The sequence below is a fragment of the Oncorhynchus kisutch genome, linkage group LG12 (genome assembly GCF_002021735.2).
Source record: "Oncorhynchus kisutch isolate 150728-3 linkage group LG12, Okis_V2, whole genome shotgun sequence".
Taxonomy (NCBI): Eukaryota; Metazoa; Chordata; class Actinopteri; order Salmoniformes; family Salmonidae; genus Oncorhynchus; species Oncorhynchus kisutch.
The window spans coordinates 33,007,132-33,032,485 of record NC_034185.2 but is presented as its reverse complement, the minus strand read 5'-3'; the positions used below and the strand labels follow the sequence as shown (position 1 = coordinate 33,032,485).

The window sequence follows — 25,354 nt, the reverse complement described above, 5'->3', positions numbered from 1 at the left end:
ATTTGTGGAATTTCTTTCCTTCTTAATGTGTTTGAGTCAATCAGTTGTGTTGTGACAAGGTAGGGTTTGTATACAGACGCCCTATTTGGTAAAAGACCAAGTCCATATTATGGCAAGAACAGCTCATATAAGCAAAAGGAAGCGACAGTCCATCATTACTTTAAGACATGAAGGTCAGTCAATTCGGAAAATACGGCCGGGCAATGAAGTTATATCTACTGTAAACCTTTACAGACATAGAACACTGCTACATGTTGATCGTGACAATTGATAACTTTTCAGACGATAAAAAAAAAAAAAATGCTGCATCAGGTCTTTATCTTTTCCAACAGTAGAATTCTGCTCTGTCATAAAATATTATCTATTTTTTTCCCCCTGACAACAATAAACGTTGCTGATTGATGTGTTGTTTTTTATGCTGTTTTTTAATGCTGTGTTAGCTAGATGTGTTTATTTATACTGAATGTCTTGGTAAGTCACGGTATTTAACTAACTTTAAAGTACTTTTGTAGGAGAGAGTGGTCTGCGCACAGGCAGCAGGCTGCATGCGTCAGCGCACAATTATTTGATTGACAGTTCTGGTTGCCTAGTGATGGATTTTAGTCCCGGTTCAGAAGAGGCACTCTTTTACAGGTAAGTAAAATGTTTGTTCATATCACCAGAGAAGGTTTCATGTCGGCATAAAAAATACGTAGTGTAGCCTACCCTAACAGACATTCCATAGCCGCATTCCATTGTCTGAAAAGCATAAATTGATCCAGGCTACCGGAAGCCTTCTGCAATTTCATATGAGGCAAAAATGAAGAGCAGGCTACCCCGTGCCTGCAAGACTGGCCCCGAAGACCTCAGTGCCACGAATAGGCTAGGGTTTCCTTAACTCAGTCCTCGGGACCACAAGGTTTGCATGTTTTGGTTTTTGCCCTGGCACTACACAGCCGATTAAAAAAAATATGCTAATCATCAAGCTTTGATAATTTGAACCAGCTGCGCAGTGTTAGGGCAAAAAAACTAAAAAGGTGCACCCCTTGGGGTCCCGAGGACCAAGTTCGGGAAACGCTGCCATGATATTCTACACGCAACAGACCGAAGAAGGCAGAAGGGTTCTCATACATTTTTGGTAATGTGAATCTCGCAATGTCTTGTCTTGCATATTCACCAAGTAGCCTAAAGTTTGCCTCTTCCTCTCTGGTTTTACTTGAATTACACAACTTCCCAGGCCTTTAAAGCCTAGCGGCTATAACATGGTAAATCATCTTTTTTTATGATAACTGAATTGTGATTTCAACTAAAGTGGAGAGAAAAAAAATGAACAAAAAAATCAGTTAGGGATTTTTCTTAACGTTAAGGATCTCAACTTTGTTTAAAAGTTTTAATGTTTAAACCTTCACACCCCTAGTCTCAATGCTAACTCCCTGCTTAAATAAAGGTTGAAAGATACCGTATATATACAAAAAGTGAACACCCCTTCAAATTAGTGGATTTGGCTATTTCAGCCACACCCGTTGCTGATAGGTGTATAAAATTGAGCACATGGCAATGCAAGCTCCATAGACAAATAGTGGCAGTAGAATTACCTTACTGAAGAGCTCAGAGACTTTTAACGTGTCACCGTCATAGGATGCCACCTTTCCAACAAGTCAGTTGGTCAAATTTCTGCCCTGCTAGAGCTGCCCCGGGCAACTGTAAGTGCTGTTATTGTGAAGTGGAAACGTATTGGAGCAACAACGGCTCAGCCGCAAAGTGGTAGGCCACACAAGCTCACAGAATGGGATCGTTCTGTCCTTGGTTGCAACACTCACTACCGAGTTCCAAACTACCTCTGGAAGTAACAACAACACAAGAACTGTTCGTCGGGAGCTTCATGAAATGGGTTTCCATGGCTGAGCAGCCGCACACAACTGTAAGATCCCCATGCACTTTGGGTGGAGCAGTGGAAACGCGTTCTCTGGAGTGATGATTCACGCTTCCCCATCTGGCAGTCCGACGGACGAATCTGGGTTTGGCAGCTGCCAGAAGAATGCTACCTGCTCCAATGTATAGTGCTAAACTGTAGAGTTTGGTGGAAGAGGAAATATGGTCTGGGGCTGTTTTTCATGGTTTGGGCTAAGCCCCTTAGTTTCAGTAAAGGGAAATCTCAACACTACAGCACACAATGACATTCTAGATGATTCTGTGCTTCCAATATCTTGGCAACAGTTAGGGTTAGGCCATTTCCTTTTTCACAATGATAAGCACAACGCAACCTCACTAATGCTCGTGGCCTAATGGAAGCAAGTCCACGCAGCAATGTTCCAACATCTAGTGTAAAGCCTTCCCAGAAGAGTAGAGGCTGTTATAGCAGCAAGGGGGGGGGGGGGGGGGGGGGAACAACTCCATATTAATGACCATGATTCTGGAATGAGATGTTCGACGAGCAGGTGTCCACATACTTTTGGTCATTTAGTGTAAAATAGAAATCCATCCCCGGTAACAAGCCCCCTGCCTGTACTTCTCACAGAAACCACGTCATGTCACAAAAGGTATGTGTAGACTGTTCTAGTATCTTTAAAGTGCGCCTCAACAGACTTTTTATTTTATTTTTTGGAGCGTGGTGGCAATTCATTTGCAGTGGCACAGCGCCACAGCTAAATTACTTTAGCGGAAACACTGATCCACACACACAGTATTGATCATGCCAGACACAGCTTATGTGAGAATCAATGATAATCTAATCATCGGCGTTACGAGGCAGTTTTATGTTCAGCTCCTAATCGACGGCAGGGTCCATTTGCACTTGCACTTTCGGGGAAAGACAACCACAAGGAGGTACAGACTGAGGCTGTAAAAGGCAGCCCGGAAAGCATTGTATTACAGCGGCATGCATTACGATACTGTTTCTTTGTCTTCACCTTAAAGCGGGCTACATCAACAGGAACATGTAAGGCTTGGGCCACCTCAATTATTTCAGCTCCATTTCAGAATTCTGCAACATGATCAAATCAGGAGGCCCGGGCTGTTCTCCCGGGAGGGGGTAGAGGCAGAAGCACAGCCTGATGACCCAGATAAAGGAGCAGCCAGTTGAGGAGTTAGTCAGCACGTTGGTGCTCAGAGCCGGGGAACAGAGCTGTCTAATCTAATTGCGATATCAAAGTTAATTTCATTTTGGCCGTATAGTGAGGCTGCTATGAACTCGAGCTGTTAATGTCTAGCTAACTTTTTAAAGTTATAGAATGTGCGTCAGGTGACAGTGAAAAGGCAACATGATGAAGTTTCCATGAAGAAAGGGGAGTAAAAAGGGAGAACTGAGCATAGAATCATGAAAAGGGCCAAATGTCAGCCTAGTTAGTTAGGCTGGAAGGCTTTAGGCCTATATCCTTATGGTAAAGAGTAAGACCAGACAGGTCTAGACTGGGCTCGTCAGAGCGGAATTGGGCAGAAAATATAAAACCGATTTTATAAGGCCCTAAGAGAAGTGAGTCAGGCAAGCGTCAGTGGCTCTAGTTTCTGAGGTCGAGACGAGTTGAGCCATCACTGGCTAACCCTCCAGACAGAGTTTAAGAAGCACACAGTCAGAAGAACAAACTTCCCGGTTCCCACACTATCATTTCGCCAGGCAAGCGACAAGTGCATCTCTAAATGTTTGAACAGTCTCTCTGCACACTGGCTGGGTGAGTGAAAGAGAGGGAGTCCTACACTTCTGGCCAGAATATCATATCAGGGTATTAAAAAATAAAAGAATTGACAGTATTTTATGTTTTTGAATAATGAATGTTCAAAATGTGCTTCATGAGTAGTGCGTGACCCTAGGGTGGCAACACATGCATTCTAAATGATTTCATTGCGTCTTTCTCCATTCTGATTGTTTTATACTGTTCAATTGAACTTCAACCAAAAATCATTTTCAGCATTTCCAATTTCAGCATTTCCTGCACTCATTTGAGATCATTTCCACACTGCCACATAGGGATGCACGATATGGGCAAACAATCTAGGCCTTATTTTTAACCAAATATTGCAATTGCGATTTGACTTGTGATTTAGAGCAAAACACTTGGGTGAACTGTTGGAATCATGAAAATAGAATGATTATTCTAATTCTATAGTTATAATATAATAGCGGGCATTTGAATACAGTGTTTGACAACAAATGAAAATGCCAAGGAGGAGTTATTGGGACGGGTAGGAACCAAGTGTTGACAAGTGTTTCTTAGGGGTCCTATAATCTTTGGCTACATGTAATGTTCTCTCTTAGCTACTTCACGTAGCTAACATTCTTGCTTTGCGTATTTCTCTTTGATTTAAAAAAAAGATACTGTTGCACAAAAAACATGAATGTAGGTCTACACAATCACAGGGATTATCAGGCTGTATAGCTAGTAGAGGTCGACCGATTAATCGGAATGGCCGATGAATTAGGGCCGATTTCAAGTTTTCATAACAATCAGTAATAGTCATTTTTGGACACCGATCATGGCCGATTACATTGCACTCCACGAGGAGACTGCGTGGCAGACTGAATACCTGTTATGCGAGTGCAGCAAGGAGCCACGGTAAGGTGCTAGCTTGCATTAAATGTATCTTGTAAAAAACAATCAGTCTTAACATAATCACTAGTTAACTTCTTTGGGACTAGGGGGCAGTATTGAGTAGCTAGGATGAATAAGGTGCCCAGAGTAAACTGCCTGCTACTCAGGCCCAGTTACTAATATATGCATATTATTAGTAGATGTGGATAGAAACCACTGAAGTTTCTAAAAACTGTTTGAATGATGTCTGTGAGTATAACAGAACTCATATGGCAGGCAAAAACCTGAGAAAAAAATCCAACCAGGCAGTGGGGAATCTGAGGTTTGTCGTTTTTCAAGTCATTGTCTATCGAATATACAGTGTCTATGGGGTCATATTGCACTTCCTAAGGCTTCCACTAGATGTCAACAGTCTTTAGAACCTTGTTTGATGCTTCTACTGTGAAGGAGGGGGGAATGGGAGCTGAATGAGTCAGAGGTCTGCCAGAGCGGCATGAGCTGCTCACGTGACAGCGACCTGCGTTCCTTCGCATTTCTACAGACAAAGGAATTCTCCGGTTGAAACATTGACCGTTAAAAACATCCTAATGATTGATTCTATACATCATTTGACATGTTTCTACGGACTGTAATATTACTTTTCTTCTGAACTTTTGCCTGGACTTGCCCACGTGTCATGAGTTTGGATTGTGTACTAAACGCGTGAACAAAAACGAGGTATTTGGACATAAATGATGGACTTTATCGAACAAATCAAACATTTATTGTGGAACTGCGATTCCTGGGAGTGCAGTCTGATGAAGATCAAAGGTAAGTGAATATTTATAATGCTATTTCTGACTTTGTTGACTCCACAACATGGCGGATATCTGTATGGCTGTTTTGTTGTCTGAGTGCTGTACTCAGATAATTGCATGGTGTGCTTTTTTGGTAAAGCTTTTTTGAAATCTGACACAGCGGTTGCATTAAGGAGAAGTGGATCTAAAATTCCATGCATAACACTTGTATCTTCAGCAATGTTTATTATGAGTATTTCTGTAAATTGATGTGGCTCTCTGCAAAATCACTGGATGTTTTGGAACTACTGAACATAACGCACCAATGTAAACTGAGATTTTTGGACATAAATATGAATTTTATCGAACAAAACATACATATATTGTGTAACATGAAGTCCTATGAGTGTAATCTGAAGAAGATCATCAAAGCTTAGTGATTAATTTTATCTCTATTTCTGCTTTTTGTGACTCCTCTCTTTGGCTGTAAAAATGACTGTTTTTCTGTGACTAGGTACTGACGTAACAATCGTTTGGTGTGCATTCGTCATTAAAGCCTTTTTTAAATCGGACACTGTGGCTGGATTTACAAGTTTATCTTTAAAATGGTGTAAAATATTTGTATGTTTGAGGAATTTTATTTATGGGATTTCTGTTGTTTTGAATTTTGCGCCCTGCACTTTCACTGGCTGTTGTTGAGGTGGGACGCTACCGCCCCGAATATCCCAGAGAGGTTAACTACACATGGCTGATGATATTACTAGTTTATCTAGCTTGTCCTGCGTTGCATATAAATCGATGAGGTGCCGGTTTATTTATCATTGAATCATAGCCTACTTCGCCAAACGGTTATTTAATAAGCGCATTCGTGACAATAGCAGTCGTTGTACCAATGTGTACCTAACCATAAACATCAAAACCTTTCTTGAAATCAATACACAAGTATACATTTTTAAGCCGAGGCGAGGTCAGTACAGGTGCATCAAAGCTGGGACCGAGAGACTGAAAAACAGCTTCTATCTCAAGGCCATCAGACTGTTAAACAGCCACCACTAACATTGAGTGGCTGCTGCCAACACACTGTCAATGACACTGACTCAACTCCAGCCACTTTAATAATGGGAATTGATGGGAAATTATGTAAATATATCACTAGCCACTTTAAACAATGCTACCTTATATAATGTTACTTACCCTACATTATTCATCTCATATGCATATGTATATACTGTACTCTATATCATCGACTGCATCCTTATGTAATACATGTATCACTAGCCACTTTAACTATGCCACTTTGTTTACATACTCATCTCATATGTTATACTGTACTCGATATCATCTACTGTATCTTGCCTATGCTGCTTTGTACCATCACTCATTCATATATCCTTATGTACATATTCCTTATCCCCTTACACTGTGTATAAGACAGTAGTTTTTTTGGAATTGTTAGTTAGATTACTTGTTCGTTATTACTGCATTGTCGGAACTAGAAGCACAAGCATTTCGCTACACTCGCATTAACATCTGCTAACCATGTGTATGTGACAAATAAAATTAAATTTGATTTGATTTGATTTGAAGCCTGCATATTTAGTTATTGCCTGCTAACATGAATTTCTTTCAACTAGGGAAATTGTGTCACTTGCAAAAAAAAGCACATTGTTGAACGAATGTACCTAACCATAAACATCAATGCCTTTCTTAAAAGAAACCACCAGCTTTCATATGTTCTCATTTTCTGAGCAAGAAATTTAAACGTTAGCTTTTTTACATGGCACATATTGCACTTTTACTTTCTCCTCCAACACTATGTTTTTGCATTATTTAAACCCCCTTATCTCAGCTCGCTGGTCACCATAGCATCTCCCACCTGTAGCACACGCTCCAGCAGGTATATCTCTAGTCACCCCCAAAACCAATCCTTTCTTTGGCCGCCTCTCCTTCCAGTTCTCTGCTGCCAATGACTGGAACGAACTACAAAAATCTCTGAAACTGGAAACACTTATCTCCCTCACTAGCTTTAAGCACCAACTGTCAGAGCAGCTCACAGATTACTGCACCTGTACATAGCCCACCTATAATTTAGCCCAAACAACTACCTCTTTCCCTACTGTATTTAATTTATTTATTTATTTTGCTCCTTTGCACCCCATTATTTTTATTTCACTTTGCACATTCTTCCATTGCAAATCTACCATTCCAGTGTTTTACTTGCTATATTGTATTTACTTTGCCACCATGGACTTTTTTTGCCTTTACCTCCCTTATCTCACCTCATTTGCTCACATCGTATTTAGACTTGTTTATACTGTATTATTGACTGTATGTTTGTTTTAATCCATGTGTAACTCTGTGTCGTTGTATGTGTCGAACTGCTTTGCTTTATCTTGGCCAGGTCGCAATTGTAAATGAGAACTTGTTCTCAACTTGCCTACCTGGTTAAATACAGGTGAAATAAATAAAATAAACCAAATTGAACATGTTTCATTATTTATTATTATTTATGATTTTATTGATGTATTATATTCAGTTAAAATAAGTGTTCATTCAGTATTGTTGTAATTGTCATTATTACAAATAAATAAATATATTTATATATATACATTTTTTTTAAATTGGTCATCCAATAATTGGTATAGGTATTGAAAAATCATAATCGGTCGACCTCTAATCGCTAGTTATGTTTTCTCTGACAGTACATGTATTAGCTAGCTAGCGATTAGTATTAGTGATTAGCGACTAACAATATTTGAGACCAACTTGCTAAAAAATGACAAACTTGCTATTTGCAGATGTAAGAAGCAAAGTAATAGTGTAATTATAACAAAATTGTTGTCATCAACATTGTTGCATGTGCTACATTGACCATGCAGGGACTGAATGAAAGTGTCTTGTGGTCGAGGAACGACAAACGCGCTCCTTGAGTGACAGGGGGCGGGGCAAGGTCTGTGTGGAAAGCAGCATGGAGAGAGCGAGAGAGAGCGGAGAAAGATGACTAAAGTGAACTATAAAAATGGACATTACACGGCGGATAACATTTAACAAACCAAACATTTAAAAACCGTTATAGAAATTAAAGTAAAAACCCAAAGTGGTCAGTGCATCATTACCGGTATATCGTAAAATACGTAATACTATTCAGCCCTAGGAGAGAAGGATGGCAGAGACAAAACTGTCAGTCAGCCACATCCAAAGAGAGAGCGAGAGAGAGATTAGAAGTGAGTGGACTCAAATAGACCGGGGGCATTGTCTCAACTAGATTTGGGGATGGCAGGAAGAGAGATTTTGTAGTTCGTCTGCGGTTGTCAGTGTGAGTAATGAAAAAGTTTATGCAACACCAATGGGAGAAAAAAAACTGCACAGACCTGAGGCCTGCCTGGCTGCAAAGTTATTTTTAATGTGAATTTGACAGAGAGCGAGACAGACAGTGAGAGAGAGATCCGGGGGCAGACAGAGGGAGAGATCACACAGCCTGTATTTTTAATAGGGCCCAGTGTACTGTGTGTGCACTCCTTCAGATGGGTACAGAGATCTCATACTGATGCCTCGATTTTTCTGTTATTCTTTAGTTCTTGCATCTTTGTTGTAAAGTAGCCTATAGTTCCGCAACGCACAACTTATTATTTGGTCTTAAATGGAAAGGTCCACACATTTTGAATGTTATATTGTTTTTCTACATCTGAGTGATGTTCTATCGATTCCCTGGTTCATTTCATGTTTGAGTTAAGCCAAAATACAACATTTGTTCACAAAAAAATATTGTTCTCAGAGTTATTTAACACTGTAAATGAAAGGAATTAGTGGTTTTGGGTGGATTTTTATTTGAATTCACACAAAGCAGATGATGACATGGTTAAAGCTTGCTGACCATTGAGGACAGGGGGCCTCGGTATAACTCGAGGGGGAATTATTGTTGAGCAGATATATCAGCCAGTCATGAACAGCACGAGGGACTTAGGGATCCAGAATCAGAATACACAGACTTTTGCACCGAATGTCTGAGTTTGCTGTTTGCTGAGGCAGCAACTGGCACAGGCCTCTGGAGGTGCTCTGCAATTGAACAGATGATCCCAGCAGATGACACTGTCTTGCGTCCCAAATGGCACCCTACCCCTACATCGTGCATCACTTTTGACCGGGTTGTACGCTATACAGGGAACAGGGTACCGTTTGGGACGCAGCCACTGTGTGAGCACTAAGCGAGTACGGAGTGAGAACGGTATCTGAGAAATGCTCCAACTGTGCCTGCGCATGTCTGATTTCCTAATAGGGTCCCTCCCTTTGTGCTTCAGTAAACTACCAACTGAAATCACTAACTTCACGGCAAGGGGAGTATTCTCTGAGGAGAAGAATGAGGAAGAGGAGGAAGGCAGCTTTGGAGCAAGGTGACAAGGCTGTGGGAGGGAGTGGAGAGCAGCAGCTGTTTCAGCCATGGCTCATGCCTCATCTGCAGCCAGCTGACTGCCCTGAGGGCCTGTCTCTAGCTGAGTTACAGTGGACCCACAGAGAGGAAGAGAGACAGAGAACCTTATTCTAGGACTCATTAAAAGCAGATAACTCAGCACCAATAACTAACAATGAGCTGGATTGTGATCAGACCGTGTCTGTAGCTGTGCGCATACATTGGTAATTGGAATGCTCTCCACCACTGTGTGTGCAGTAATAGGTTGTGTGGCTCAGTTGGTAGAGCATGGCACTTGCAACACCAGGGTTGTGGGTTCAATTCCCACAGTGGGGGCCAGTATGAAAAAGTATGTAAGTCGCTCTGGATAAGATTGTCTGCTAAATGACTAAAATGTTAATAAAAATGGTGCATACCGTGTGTTCCACTGACAGTTGGGTCTGGGTGCCTCCAAGCCAGCTCTCCAAATATGAGAGACTTTAAAGAGCAGTTGTCTGAGTGTAGTCCTATTGACATGTGGACAAGAACAGAAGCAAAAGCCATGAGGCTTCATTTAACATGTTGAGAAAGACTATGTCCAGCCAAGTAACTATTTAACAAAAATAAAATGTGCAGGCTAGCTACCTATTTCGATTGGGCTTTATTCACCTTGAACTCCCTCTGAAGAACAGGCTGCCCGCGTCTCCCCAACAACTGGGTTTCTCAATGAAAATCAGTGCGCACACAAAGCGTGGCCAGCTATTTCACTGTCAAGCTCCATCTTTGTTTGGCACGGTCTGTCTCGTGACAAACCCCAAAAATATATTGGGTTTCGTTTTCGAGATAGAATCGTCATACGACCAAAGTGAAGAACCTGGAGTGTGACCCCCCCCCCCCGGCCCGTCCATCCGTGCCACACCGTTTAGTCTGCGCACCACTACGTTGGCAAGACAACAACAAAAAAAACAAGAAAGACAGTCATTTAATGTGAGCGGCTCAGCGTTGTCAGGATTTTGAAAGCCGGGCAGTATATGCCTGGTATTAGAAAAGTAGGTGATGCATGGTCAGGATGAGAATCCACCTTCACGGGGGAATTACAAACTAAACGGCTGTGAGTGATTGCCGTTTGACCCTTTCGTTACCGCAATCAAATTACAGACAAAGGCATCGTGGTACTCGTTAAATCCTATGTGCCAGCCTAATTTGGCTAGATAGAGGAGGGAGTGGGGTGCAATTAAGTTAGTAGCCACTAGACTAGCCTACATGTCGAAGTCCGGTTCTGTACACGGACAGCGTTATGAAGCAGCAGAGCAAACATCTATTGTTATGAATGAAATACAGCATAAAAAAAGGTCTGCCAGCAATACATTACAAGCGAGCGTGCGAGGTGAAACCGTAAATGCAGAACCACTGACCAGAAAAACAGAGAACCTTTCAAACCCATTTCCCTAAAATACTTATGACACGAACAAACTGAAAAACACCTCCTTTTAAAGCTCCTTGCTTTATTCCCAGTTAGCCTCGCAGGTAGCTACATTAAAATCATTTTGAATTATGGGAAACATCTGATCCAGATGGGGTAGTCGGGCCCCTCCTGATAACGGCTGTAAATCCACTGGGAGGAGATTCAAGGCCTGAGAATGACCAAGGGCTCCAATTGAAATGCATTACTTCTCTTTCCTGGGTCTTTCCAATCACAGCCTTCTCTCACTTACTTATTCTCTGACCTGGAATCTTTCGCATAAGTGTATTGGCTATAAAGCTGAACGCTAATTTTCTTATGTCATTGAATGCCCCCTAAAATATAAATTTCTACTCTTTAAAAAATAAATATTTACACTTTATGCTGCAGATCAAACAGGCCATAGGACTCTGACGCAGTTCTTGATGAGGATGGATTGGCGCCCATTTAATCATGAGCTGAGCTCGCTTTGGTATTTGAAGGGCAGGGCAACCTTAATTAGTCAACCGGGCTGTAATCAAGCATCGTCTCCAGCAACGCGAAGCCAGACATTACACCCCACAAGCACTTCGACGGCTTAGCGTCACAGCATTACAACAGGTCATTCAAGGGAAGTGAGAGAAAAATTTGAGGGAAAGAAAACAAGTTCCTTTTTGTATTCTAGGGTGGAGACGGCTGACTTCGGTGATTGATTCCATTTCAAATTCCCTGCGGCTGACGCTTTCTCTTGGAGTGTCAGACGCACGCACACGCACGCCTCTCCCGTTCTCTGGTCAGGACTGACATCCGCAGCGGTGCGAGTTGCAGCCATCCGAGGCGAGGCGCTGCAGTGAAGTGCCCCAGGGCAGAGGGCACAACAGGAGACGCTGGCTGTCTGTGCTAATGGAGAAATGAAGTAGAGAGCAGCAGAGGAAGCAGCACAGGCCAGATCAGCTCCATCCATGGCACACAGACAGACAGCACTGCAGTCAGTCAGCAGGACCTTGTGTCAGCCAGAGAATGGAAACCAGTTTAACTCACAGACAGGATCTGTCAAGCAGCGAAATAACAAACAGGCAACCACACAGAAAAAAAACAGGTGCTCTGAATGTTAAGGCCACAGCATATTAAGTCTACCTTCCAAACATTGTCAGTGTAATGACTCAAGCTTAGAACTGTACAGTGCTATAGTTTCCTTTTGGGAAGGCGGAGTTTGTGCCAGAACTCTCCATTTCTATGTATGAACACAGAAAGTTGATCATGCAGCTGACCAAATTAAAGGGATACTTCGAGATTTTGGCAATGATGCCCTTTTTCTACTTCCACAGAGTCAGATGAACTTGTGGATACCATTTTTATGTCTCCTTGTCCAGTATGAAGGAAGTTCGAGGTAGTTTCGTGAGCCAATGCTAACTAGCGTTAGCCCGACTGGCAGTCTATGTGTATCCACTAGCAGACCGACTGGAGGTCTATGGGTAACGCTAGTTGGCAATTACACTAGCTAGCAACTTCCTTCAAACTGCATGCAGAGACAAAAATGGTATCCATGCGTCCATCTGACTCTGTGGAAAGAGATAAAGGCCCTCATTGTCAAAATCCCAAATATCCCTTTAAGCAAGACTAACAGAGGTTAGAAGCAACCCAATGGAAACAACGGTGTAAAATAAATCAGCCGAATGAGCCTAACACTTGCACACAGCAAGCCAATTCTAAATAAATAAATCCTACCTCTTGTAATCTGGCCATAGCAGCGGTGGCAGCCCTGGTTTCCTGGGCCTCCTGAGAGCCTCTCTCGCCCTATCCCAGCCTAGGCAGCTAGCTTAGCCCATCACAGATGGAGGTAAGCCCTGCCAACAGCTGCCAGCCCCAGCCCACCCCCTCTTCCTCCCCCCACCCCATTCTCCAGACTCTCTTGGATTGTGGGAGAGGAGCCAGGGTGATTAGCCCCTACCATGGGGGATTTACTTCGGTATACCGCCACAATGGAGACGACACCCAAATCTTAACAGTTAACGGAAACATTCACAAGGCAAAGACCCACATTTCACTTGTATGCATTTTGGACGTCAATGAAAGAGCAACAGTGAATATCTGGCGTTGGAGACTGCCATTGATCCATTCCAGTAACAAGTAAGCACCATTCCATCAGCAACTAGCCAAAAGCTTTCAAGAGCCCAGAAAACAGAGGGCCATGGCACTAGCAATTTGGTCTGAAAAGGACCCACATAAACCACGTCCTGTTCATTGACAGCCTATTCACAGGACGTTATGTTCTGCCACCACTCTAACTGGGCTTCCATTCAAATATTTACCCTTGGCCCGTGCTAGGCTAGCTATTTATTTTTAACTGCTTTCATCTCAACTACACATATGTTTACATTGTGTGGGGGTGGGATTGCCATCGGGATCCTCTGGGGGAGAAAAATAAAAAGAGGGCAAACGGGGCTCTGGAAAAAATGTAGCTTGGGAGAGGATGGATTAGCTAAGTAATCCCGATAGTGAAGCGGGGCCAGGATTTAACATGCGTGTTCCTCTGCTATCCACCGTCTCTGCCAAGAGCACATTAATTCTGCCACCTCCCTCCCTCCCTCCCTCTCACATACCAACATTCTATCACAGTGCAATTCCTTTACTCTCCATGCTGATTTAATCTGCCTCTGATCCCTTCATGTTCTCTACCTACACAGTGGACTACTCTGCATATTCTCTGAAGTGGCGCTTGGCCTGTATAAATACATTTCCCCCTCTGACAGAGAGAGAGAGAAAATAAAACAGATGTTGATGAGTCAGGCTTTAGAGCCCGCCCTGTAACACAAACATTCATCGACAAACACGGCCAAACGTCTGCACCCTCTCAGCGCTGTCGGGAGAAAGTCGAGCAGCCACTGCAAAAGGCAACACCTCTAGCTTATTTGCTAATTTGTTGTCATTAAACTGGCACCAGTAGACATAGCTTGCACATAAAAAAAACACGAAGTAATTGCCCACGCATATAGACGCCTGAGCAATGGATCAAACGGAGCAGCTGCATCCATTCTCCCACAAGAGCTTCATGAAATGGGTTTCCATTGCCAAGTAGTCGTACACAAGCCTAAGATCACCATGCGCAATGCCAAGTGTCGGCTGGAGTGGTGTAAAGCTCACCATGGGAGTCTGGAGCAGCGGAAACGCGTTCACTGGAGTGATGAATCACGCTTCACCATCTGGCTGTCCGACGGACGAATGTGTGTTTGGCAGATGCCAGGAGAACGCTACCTGCCCCAATGTATAGTGCCAACTGTAAAGTTTGGTGGAGGAGGAATAATGGTCTGGGGCTGTTTTTCATGGTTTGGGCTAAGCCCCTTAGTTTCAGTGAAGGGAAATCTTAACACTACAGCATACAATGACATTCTAGAAGATTCTGTGCTTCCAACATGGGTAAGACACTTTCCTGTTTCAGTATGACAATGCCCCCAGTGCACAAAGTGAGGTCAATACAGAAATGGTTTGTCGAGATCAGTGTGGAAGAACTTGACTGGCCTGCACAGAGCCCTGACCTCAACCCCATCCAACACCTTTGGGATGAAATGGAACACCGATTGCGAGGCAGGCTTAAATCGCCCAAGATAAATGCGCGACCTCACTAATGCTTGTGGCTGAATGGAAGCAAGTCCCCGCAGTCATGTTCAAACATCTAGTGGAAAGCATTCCCAGAAGAGTGGAGGCTGTTATTGCAGCAAAGTGGGGGACCAACTCCATATTAATGCCCATGATTTTGGAATGAGATGTTCAACGAGCAGCTGTCACATACTTTTGTATTGCATTTTTTTTTAGGTGGAATGAAAAACATACTTTTCCCCCCACAAATTGTGCTCTGATGGACTAACTGATACTCTAAATCATGATTCCTTAATATGAAAATGTATATTATTTAATCACGTTATTTGTGGTTTACACGATAACCACTAAAAAGCAACGATATCCTCTATAAATACGCAAGTAAATACAAAACACTTGTTCAGTTACCTTAAGTACAACTTAAAGATCGATGGCAGTGGATAAGAATGCAGAAGTGTTTTGGGCTGAAGCACAACAAGCACACTAATAAACAAGGCGGCTGAATTAATGTAACTGTCTCAAGGTCAATCTGAAACTTTCCACAAGATCAAACTCCTGTAACACTCAGTTCATAATGTCACCACTTTGTATTGAGTAGATTCACTACATCGCTTTACAACAGTCAAAGGTCATGTGAAGAAATCATTTTCTCCATCTCTGGCTTGTTATCCCATAATGTACTAGCACACGCTAGCTGTTCATTACGCAAAATGTTTCCTTACTGAAATCAATGTAAACTACACTTGTCGAAATTCAAAATGTGTTGGCTATATATTTCAACTGTAAATGGCATGCGCTGGTGACTGAAAACATCAATGCAGGAAAACGCTTCCCGCACTGGTTTTAGTCACGCGCTCTAATTTAGCTAGCTAACAATATTCTCATAATGAATGAAGCACATGGCCTGAATGATGGATCCGTCAACTCAGGGTTTCCCGAACTCGGTTTGTTTATTCACTTCTTGAGCAGCCTTGGTCAAAGAGCCCTGAGTAAAGTAGGTGCAGCCACATAGGACTGGGTGATATGGCCAAAATATCACATCACAGTATTTAAAAAAACAAACAAACATGGTATTTGAATGGTATTTTATCTTTTTGAATAATACAAATTCTTCATTTGCTTTATGAGTAGTCCGTGACCCTAGAGTGGCAACACATACATTCTCAGGGATTTCAATGGGTCTTTCTCCATTCTGATTGTTTTCTACTGTTCAATTAAACTTCCACATAAAAAAAAATTCAGCATTTTCCTGCACTCATTTACACACTGCCAAGTAGGTTTGCACGATATGGGCCTTATTTTTAACCAAATGTTGCAATTGCGATTAGAAGATTAAGAGCTCAACACTTTGGTGAACTGTTGGAATCAGTGGGCACTTTGAAGTGTTGTTTGACATGACAACAAATGAAAATGTCAGGAGGAGTTATTGTGACAGGAACCAAAGTGCTAATAAGTGTTTCCTAGGGGACCCTAGAATCTTTGGCTACATAGAATTTTCTCTTTTAAAATTGTTTTACTATTTATTTATTTTTTACCTTTAGTTAACTAAGGAAGGAATTTAAGAACAAATTCTTATTTACAAAAGGCCTCCTGCAGGGACAGGGGCTGGGATAAAATATATATATAACACATCACAACGCTACATAAAGAGAGACCTAAGATGACAACACAGCATGGCAGCAACACATGAAAACACAGCAACACCACATGGCAGCAAAACCACATGGCAGCAAAACAACATGGCAGCAGAACATAATATGGTACAAACATTATTGGGCACAGACAATAGCACAAGGGGAAAGAAGGTAGAGACAACAATACATCACACGAAGCAGCCACAACTGTCAGTAAGAGTGTCCATGATTGAGTCTTTGAATGAAGAGATGGAGATAAAACGGTCCAGTTTTTTGCAGCTCGTTCGCTAGCTGCAGCGAACTGAAAAGAGGAGCGACCCAGGAATGTGTGTGCTTTGGGGAGCTTTAACAGAATGTGACTGGGAGAACGGCTGTTGTATGTGGAGGATGAGGGCTGCAGAAGGATTCTCAGATAGGGGGGAGTGAGGCTAAGAGGGTTTTAGAAATAAGCATCAATCTTGCGACGGGTATACAGGGATGACCAGTTTACAGAGGAGTATAGAGTGCAGTGATGAGTCCTATAAAGAGCATTGGTGGCAAATCTGATGGCCGAATGGTAAAGAACATCTAGCCGCTCGAGAGCACCCTTATCTGCCGATCTATGAAATTAAGTCTCCGTAGTCTAGCATAGGTAGGTTGTTCAGATGAATCAGGGTTAGTTTGGCAGCTGGGGTGAAAGAGGAGCGATTACGATAGATGAAAACAAGTCTAGATTTAACCTTAGACTGCAGCTTTGATATGTGCTGAGAGAAGGACAGTGTACCATCTAGCCATACTCACAAGTACTTGCATGAGGTGACTACCTCAAGCTCTAAAATCTCATAGGTAGTAATCATACCGGTGAGGTGAGCGGCATTCTTCTTACCAAACCACATGACCTTTGTTTTGGAGGTGTTCAGAGCAAGGTTAAGGGCAGAGAAAGCTAGTTGGACAATAAGAAAGCTTTGTTGTAGAGCGTTTAACATAAAATCCGAGGAGGGGCCAGCTGAGAATAAGACTATCATCTGCATATAAATGGATGAGAGCTTCCTACTGCTTGAGCTATGTTGTTGATGTACAGTGGGGCAAAAAAGTATTTAGTCAGCCACCAATTGTGCAAGTTCTCCCACCTAAAAACATGAGAGAGGCCTGTAATTTTCATCATAGGTACGAGTGGAGGACAGAGGAGCCTCTTAAAGAAGTTGTTACAGGTCTGTGAGAGCCAGAAATCTTGCTTGTTTGTAGGTGACCAAATACTTATTTTCCACCATAATTTGCACATAAATTCATAAAAAATCCTACAATGTGATTTTCTGGATTTTTCCCCCTCATTTTTTCTGTCATAGTTGAAGTGTACCTATGATGAACATTACAGGCCTCTCTCATCTTTTTAAGTGGGAGAACTTTGGTGGCTGACTAAATACTTTTTTGCCCCACTGTAAATTGAGAAGAGTGTGGGACCTAGGATCGAGCCTTGGGGTACTCATTTGGTGACAGGTATTGGCTGAGACAGCAGATGTTCTGACTTTATACACTGCACTCTTTGAGGTAGTTAGCAAGCCAGGTCAAAGACCCCTCAGAGATACCAATACTCCTTCGCCAGACCACAAGAATGGAGTACTCTACCGTATCAAAAGCTTTGGCCACGTCAATAAAAATAGCAGCACAACATTGCTTAGAATCAAGGGCAATGGTGACATAATTTATGACCTTTAAGGCTGCAGTGACACATCCATAACCTGAGCGGAAACCAGATTGCGTACTCGAGAGAATACTATAGACTTCAATAAAGCCAGTTGATTATTGACAAGTTTTTCCAACACTTTTGATAAACAGGGCAAAATAGAATTTGGCCTATAACAGTTAGGATCAGCTTGATCTCCCCCTTTAAATAAAGGACGCACTGCAGCTGCCTTCCAAAGCAATGGGAACTTCCCCAGAGAGGAGAGAGAGGTTAAAAAGGTCAGAGATAGAGTTGGCGATGATAGGGGCAGCAACCTTAACTTTTTTTAATGAGTAGCTTGGATGAAAATGTGCCCATATCAAACGGCCTGCTCCTCAGTCATAGTTACTAATATTTGCATATTATTATTAGTATTGAATATAACACACTCTGAAGTTTCTAAAACTGTTTGAATGATGTCTGTGAGTATAACAGAACTCATATTGGCAGGCAAAATCCTGAGTTGAAATCAAAACAGGAAGTCAGAAATCTGAGCTTGTATGTATTCACCAGAGTCCCCAATGAAATCCCCTGGAGATATGAATTATGTTGCACTGCCTAGGGGTTCCACTAGATGTCAACCATCAATAGAAATTATAATGAGGCTTCTATGTTGTTGTGGGAGTGAATGAGAGCAGAATATATTAGCTGTCCATCAAGGAGCCATTTTGGGATCCCACTTTTTCCTCATGGTAGTCACTTGCGTTCCATTGCTCACGAAGACAAGAAGGAGTACTCCAGTTTGAACTTTATTGAAACTATATGTTAAAAACATCCTAATGATTGATTCTGTACTTAGTTTAAATGTTTCTTCGACCGGTAATATCACTTTTTGAAGTTTTTGTCCGATGTAACGCTGACCAGAATTAGTGTTTGGATATGTATACCACCATGTTGACGCCATCTTTGCGGCTGTGGTGTTTTTAAATTGAGCGCCGTCTCAGATAATTGCATGCTTTTCTTTTTCCGTAAAGTAAAAAAAAAAAAATCTGACACAGCGGTTGCATTAAGGAGAGGTATATCTATAATTCCATGTGTATAACTATATTATCATCTACATTTATGATGAGTATTTCTGTTGAATGATGTGGCTATGCAAAATCACTTGATGTTTTTGGAGCTAGTGAATCTAACGCACCAATGTACTCAGATTTAAATAAAAATATAAATATGAACTTTATCAAACAAAACATGCATGTAATTGTGTAACATTAAGTCCTATGAGTGTCATCTGATGAAGATAAAATTCATCACTAACCTTGAATTATCTTTATTTCTGGTTTTTGTGAAGGCTATATTTTGCTGGAAAATGGCTGTGCTTATTGTGGTTTGGTGGAGACCTAACAATCGTTTGTAGTGCTTTCGCTGAAAAGCCTATTTGAAATCGGACACTTTGATGGGATTAACAACGAAAATAGATTTAAAATGATAAGACACATGTATGTTTTAGGAATTGTAATTATGAGATTTCTGTGGTTTGAATTTTGGCGCCCTCTGTTTTCACTGGTAGTTGTCATATCGATCCCGGTATCGCAGCCATAACAGGTTAAAGAAGAAAGGGTCTAAACCATCTGACCCAGATGCTTTTTTGGGGCCAAGTGTAAGGAGCTCCTTTGGCACCTCAGACTCAGTGACCGCCTGCAGGGAGAAAGACTGAAGAGCATCGGGGATAGACACATTAGAAGGACTGGGGGATGAGGAAATGTTGGACGGGCAAGGAGGCATGGCAGAGTCAAATAGGAATGCTGACTTAATGAAGTGGTGATTAAAGAGCTCAGCCATGTGCTCGTCAGTAACAAACACATCAACATTAAGGGACATGGGTAGCTGTGAGGAGGGTTTATTCTCCTGGTCTTTAATCGTTTTCCAGAACTTCTTGGGGTTATTAAATAGTACCCGCAAAACATCAGTCTCAACGTCAACAGTGGAGAGGCGACTCCGGGATGCTGGCCTTCTAGGCAGAGATGCAAAGAAAAAGCCATATTGCAGACTGGCCAATAAAAATAAAAGATTAGGATGGGCAGAGGAACTCTGTCTAGATGCCAGCATCCCTGAGTCGCCTTTTCACTGTTGACATTGAGACTGGTGTTATGCGGGTACTATTTTATTAAGCTGACCGTTGAGGAATTGTGAGGCGTCTGTTTCTCAAACTCGACACTCTACTTGTCCTCTTGCTCAGTTGTGCACCGGGGCCTCCCACTCCTCTTTCTATTCTGGTTAAAGCCAGTTTGCGCTGTTCTGTAAAGGGAGGAGTACACAGCGTAGTACGAGATCTTCAGTTTTTTGGCAATTACTCACATGGAATAGCCTTCATTTCTCAGAACAAGAATAGATTGACGAGTTTCTGAAGAAAGTTATTTATTTCTGGCCATTTTGAGCCTGTAATCAAACCCACAAACGAGGATGCTCCAGATACTCAAGGCCAGTTTATTCACTTCTTTATCAGAACGACAGTTTTCAGCTGTGCTAACATAATTGCAAAATTATTGTCTAATGATCAATTAGTCTTCTAAAATGATAAACTTGGATTAGCTAACACAACGTGCCATTGGATCACAGGAGTGATGGTTGCTGATAATGGGACTGTAGATATTCCATAAAAAAATAATCAGTTTCTAGCTGCAACAGTCATTTACAAGATTAACAATGTTTACACTGTATTTCTGATCAATTTGATGTTATTTTAATGGACAATAAATGTGCTTTTCTTACAAAAACAAGGACATTTGTATGCATGTATGTATATATCTATACACACACACAACCTATATATACATACTCTACCGGTCATAAGTTTTAGAACACCTACTCATTCAAGGGTTTTTCTTTATTTGTACTATTTTCTACATTACAGAATAATAGTGAAGACATCAAAACCATGAAATAACACATATGGAATCATAGTAACCAAAAAAAGTGTTTAACAAATCAAAATGTTTTATATTTGATATTCTTCGAATAGCCACCCTTTGCCTTGATAGAGCCAGAGTGTGCAAGGCTGTTGTCGCATACTGGGTAAGTACATATTCAATGGTAGGCTGTGGAAATGTGGAAAACGTCAAGGGGTCTGAATACTTTCCGAAGGCACTGTGTGTGTGTGTGTGTGTGTGTGTGTGTGTGTGTGTGTGTGTGTAATACACACACACACACACACACACAGTGCCTTCGGAAAGTATTCAGACCCCTTGACGTTTTCCACATTTCCACAGCCTACCATTGAATATGTACTTACCCAGTATGCGACAGAACACACACAACCCATTTAGCAGACACTTTTATCTAAAAGATACTTAGTCATTTGAGCATACATTTGAAGGATGGGTGGTCCCGGGACTCCAACCCACTACCCTTTTAGCACGATGCTCCAAAAACTGAGCAACAGAGGACCACATAACATTTGGTTTTTAGTGACAGGATTTGGGCATGCATTTTGAAGCATCCTGCCATAGGCCCTACCACTCCCATTGTTTCAATAGCGGTGATGCCAAGGCTAGCTGTGGGGTAAGTAAATAAAGGCAACTAAGCCATATTCTCTATCATTTCCTCTTAAGATCAATGGATGAAACACTGTCAATAAATGTAAGTATATATACATTTTACGTACCACCCCTTTTACAGAATATACAAATTAAGTGTAATTTTGCTCAAATAACAGTCTGTTTTGGTTATTTTATTGCAGAGGACATTATTTACATGTCTAATGATGATTTGCTATGATTGTTTATTTTTCCAATAGTTTCTTATTGGGGTCAAAATGACCCTACTTGGTAACCCATGCATGTAAAATATCAATATAGCTAACATATGAAATCCAATAAACTATAATGTTAAGGAAAACTGAGGTTTGTAATTACCTCTATTTAGTACCACTATTACTAAGTAGTAGCTTTTCTGGGGACCTCTACTGAGGCTTATAGTAACAGAACAACATAATAACATCCTTGTCCCAAGTCCTTGTTGTTGGTGTGGTGTCACCCTTCTTCATACCATGATTCACTCCATGCCAATGGCACTGAATTGGCTAAGTATTGTGGCAAGCCAACTTCATTGCAGCATGCAAATCAAATAGGAAACAGACTAACTAGTTACATTGACTAGGTAACCAGCTAGCTTACTAGTTAGCTGCAATAAACAACATTTTGCTTGCCTGCAACACTGACACCAGGTACTGTTTAGTCACCTTAATAATGTAATGTCTATACACTATATGGGATCCCGAGTGGCGCAGCGGTCTAAGGCCAAGGTCTAACTGCATCTCAGTGCTTGAGGCGTCACTAGACACCCTGGTTCGAATCCAGGCTGTATCACAACCGGCCGTGATTGGGAGTCCCATTAGACAGCGCACAATTGGCCCAGCGTCGTCCGGGTTTGGCCGGTGTAGGCCGTCATTGTACATACGAATTTGTTCTTAACTGACATGCCTAGTCAAAGAAAACGAAATAAAAAAAGTATCGCTAGCTAGCTAATGACTTACTGCTGGGTTGATGTGTGTGTCGTGTCGGTCAGAGGGGAGAGATCGAAGCAAACACGCTCTCGATGGGACTAAGAACGACCGACACACAAACACAACGCTGGCTTTTAATAGCATAATACTCGAGGCGACATGGCTAAGTTCATCACTGTTCATCACTGAATAGTTAAGAGTAATAGACGTCTCGGCACAACAAGATAAGGGGATTGGAGAAAAGGTAAAAGGGGGGACCATGTCTCATCTGACCAATAAACCAGTTATCCACAACAGGCATTTACTTGCTAGCAAACGAATGTTAGTTTAGCTAGGTAGTTAGCTTGCTACTCACCCGGTATGAAGCTCCGAAATGTCTCCAAATAAAAACCTTCAAAAGGAATCAAAATATATGTCACGTTATGCAAGGTGATAACAAAATGGCATGCTCGTTGTTTAATGTAACCATGTACGCGTAGCTAGCTAGATCTAGATCCCCCTGTGTGCACGATCAATTTTACATTGAGCTGCATTGTTGGAGAAGGCTAGGCAAGCATACTGAAGCATTCTGGGACTGGGAGTTGCTGAACCTTGGACAAACTGTAGCGGTGAAGTGCTACACCTTGTGGCCATAAACGTTGTGGTTGTACTGTTATACGGTGTATGCCCACAAGATGTACTGTGCAAGCTAAATAAAACAATACATCCACAAACAGTCGATTTCATCATTTAAACAGATACATTATGTAAACTAAGGGGTATGTAGCAGGGGCATATTAGGCACGACAGCCTCTGACAAAAGGTCTTGACTAGTCTTTACCGATGGCACAGGGCGGGAGGTACTGTTAAAAACCCTCTCCAAACCCTAAACTATAATGGCATTAGGCTTAGCAAGTATTGAGGGAGGCAGCCAGCTGCCCATAAAAGCACATCTATCATGTTACAAAGTGAGAGGTATTAAAACTGATCTGCTTGTAGACCATGCACACCTCTTTTGAGCAAAGGAAAATCATACATGAAGTTGATTTACTTATTTTCCATGCTTCTTCATATGTAATTAAATATAGAGCATCATTAATAGAGTAAGCACTGTGTAAAGGCTTTAAAAGTAGCCTACACCGTACAAACACAGATTAAAGGGTGTTAGTTGTCATAACCTTTGGTACAAACTAACGATGTGTACAAACTCTGGATGACAATTTATAATTTGACACGTTTATTCTGTATTGAAGCCACCGCGCAGCCATCTTGGTATTCCTCCTCAAGTGTAAAAACGTATTTCGGAAGCTATACAAATGCATTTATTAATTTCTAATTTGACAGGTTTATTCTATTACAGATACCTTAATGCATACTTTCAAATTATGGCATGTGAGCTAGACATAAACGATTACAAATTAAAACATTTTAAAAACTTTTTTTAGAGCGCTAATATTGCTGTCCTCACAACTTAAATACATGTAATTGTGTCCTTGAAACATTCAATTGAAATACTGTCTAATTCCATTAATTTCTATGGACTGCTCCTTCCAGGGAGGGGCAATATGACCAATACATAGCCCAGGGTTTACATACATCGTTGGTAAAAGCACTCGAAGTATGACAAAAGAGATTGCTGCATCTAACAGCCTGCACAGTAGAGGGCGATAAAGTTCTTTATCTAGCTTGTAGTTAGCTGATATAAAAATCCCTAATAATAATAGTAATAATTATTATTATTTTTTACATTTGTTTATTCATAATACAAAACAACTTACATCGCTACACCAAACATGTCTAACAAAACAAAACACAGTTATAAACAAGAAAATACTAAATACATACAAAACATTTAATATATAAAAATTATTTTACAAAAGAACAAGTCTAGTACAATTGCATTCACTCAGAAGGAATCTCATTATAATGATTCAGGAAGATGTTATTGTTTTTCTTATTCACGAGGAATAATGTCTCAACAAGATCATTCAATTCAATCCAAAATATTTGTAATTTTGTTATAGAATTCTGGAATTTTTGTTTGTGTCTAAAGTATTTGGCAATTTTTTAAAATAATTCACAATAATTTCAATTGTCTTGTTATCATTGCAAAAGTAACATATTATATCCTTCATGTTAAAAATGTTGATAGTGTTCAAAAAGGTAAATAAGTATTCTGTTAGGTTTTCCCAGTTTATGTGTTGGTGGGCTAGGGTCAGTCTGTTAAATCTGGAGTATTTATCCTGTCTTATCCGGTGTCCTGTGTGAATTTAAGTATGCTCTCTCTAATTCTCTCTGTCGTTTTCTCTCTTTCTTTCTCTTCTTTCTTTCTCTTCTTTCTTTCTTTCTTTCTTTCTTTCTTTCTTTCTTTCTTTCTTTCTTTCTTTCTTTCTTTCTTTCTTTCTTTCTTTCTTTCTTTCTTTCTTTCTTTCTTTCTTTCTCTCTCTCTCTCGGAGGACCTGAGCCTTAGGACCATGCCTCAGGACTACCTGGCCTGATGACGCCTTGCTGTCCCCAGTCCATCTGGTCGTGCTGCTGCTCCAGGTTCAACTGTTCTGCCTGCGGCTATGGAACCCTGACCTGTTCACCAGATGTGCTACCTGTCCCAGACACACTGTTTTCAACTCTCTAGAGACAGCAGGAGCGGTAGAGATACTCTGAATAATCGGCTATGAAAAGCCAACTGACATTTACTCCTGAGGTGCTGACTGGTTGCACCCTCAACAACCACTGTCATTATTATTATTTGACTCTGCTGGTCATCTATGAACATTTGAACATCTTGGCCATGTTCTGTTATAATCTCCACCCGGCACAGCCAGAAGAGTACTGGCCACCCCTCATAGCCTGGTTCCTCTCTAGGTTTCTTCCTAGCTTCTGGCCTTTCTA

The 25,354-nt window shown here is 41.4% G+C and overlaps 1 protein-coding gene across 2 annotated transcripts in view; it reads right to left on the bottom strand.

Moving 5' to 3' along the window:
- LOC109900886 (exostosin-like 3) overlaps positions 1 to 23,119 on the bottom strand; it is a 41,661-nt gene extending 18,542 nt beyond the window's left edge. Inside the window, exon 1 of one of the 2 annotated variants that reach the window (XM_020496767.2) lies at positions 22,842 to 23,119. The gene's annotated coding sequence lies outside the window, so the exon portion shown is untranslated. The remainder of the gene's footprint in view (positions 1 to 22,841) is intronic. The other variant, XM_020496768.2, reaches the window with a different exon arrangement.
- Between the last annotated feature and the right edge of the window lie 2,235 nt (positions 23,120 to 25,354).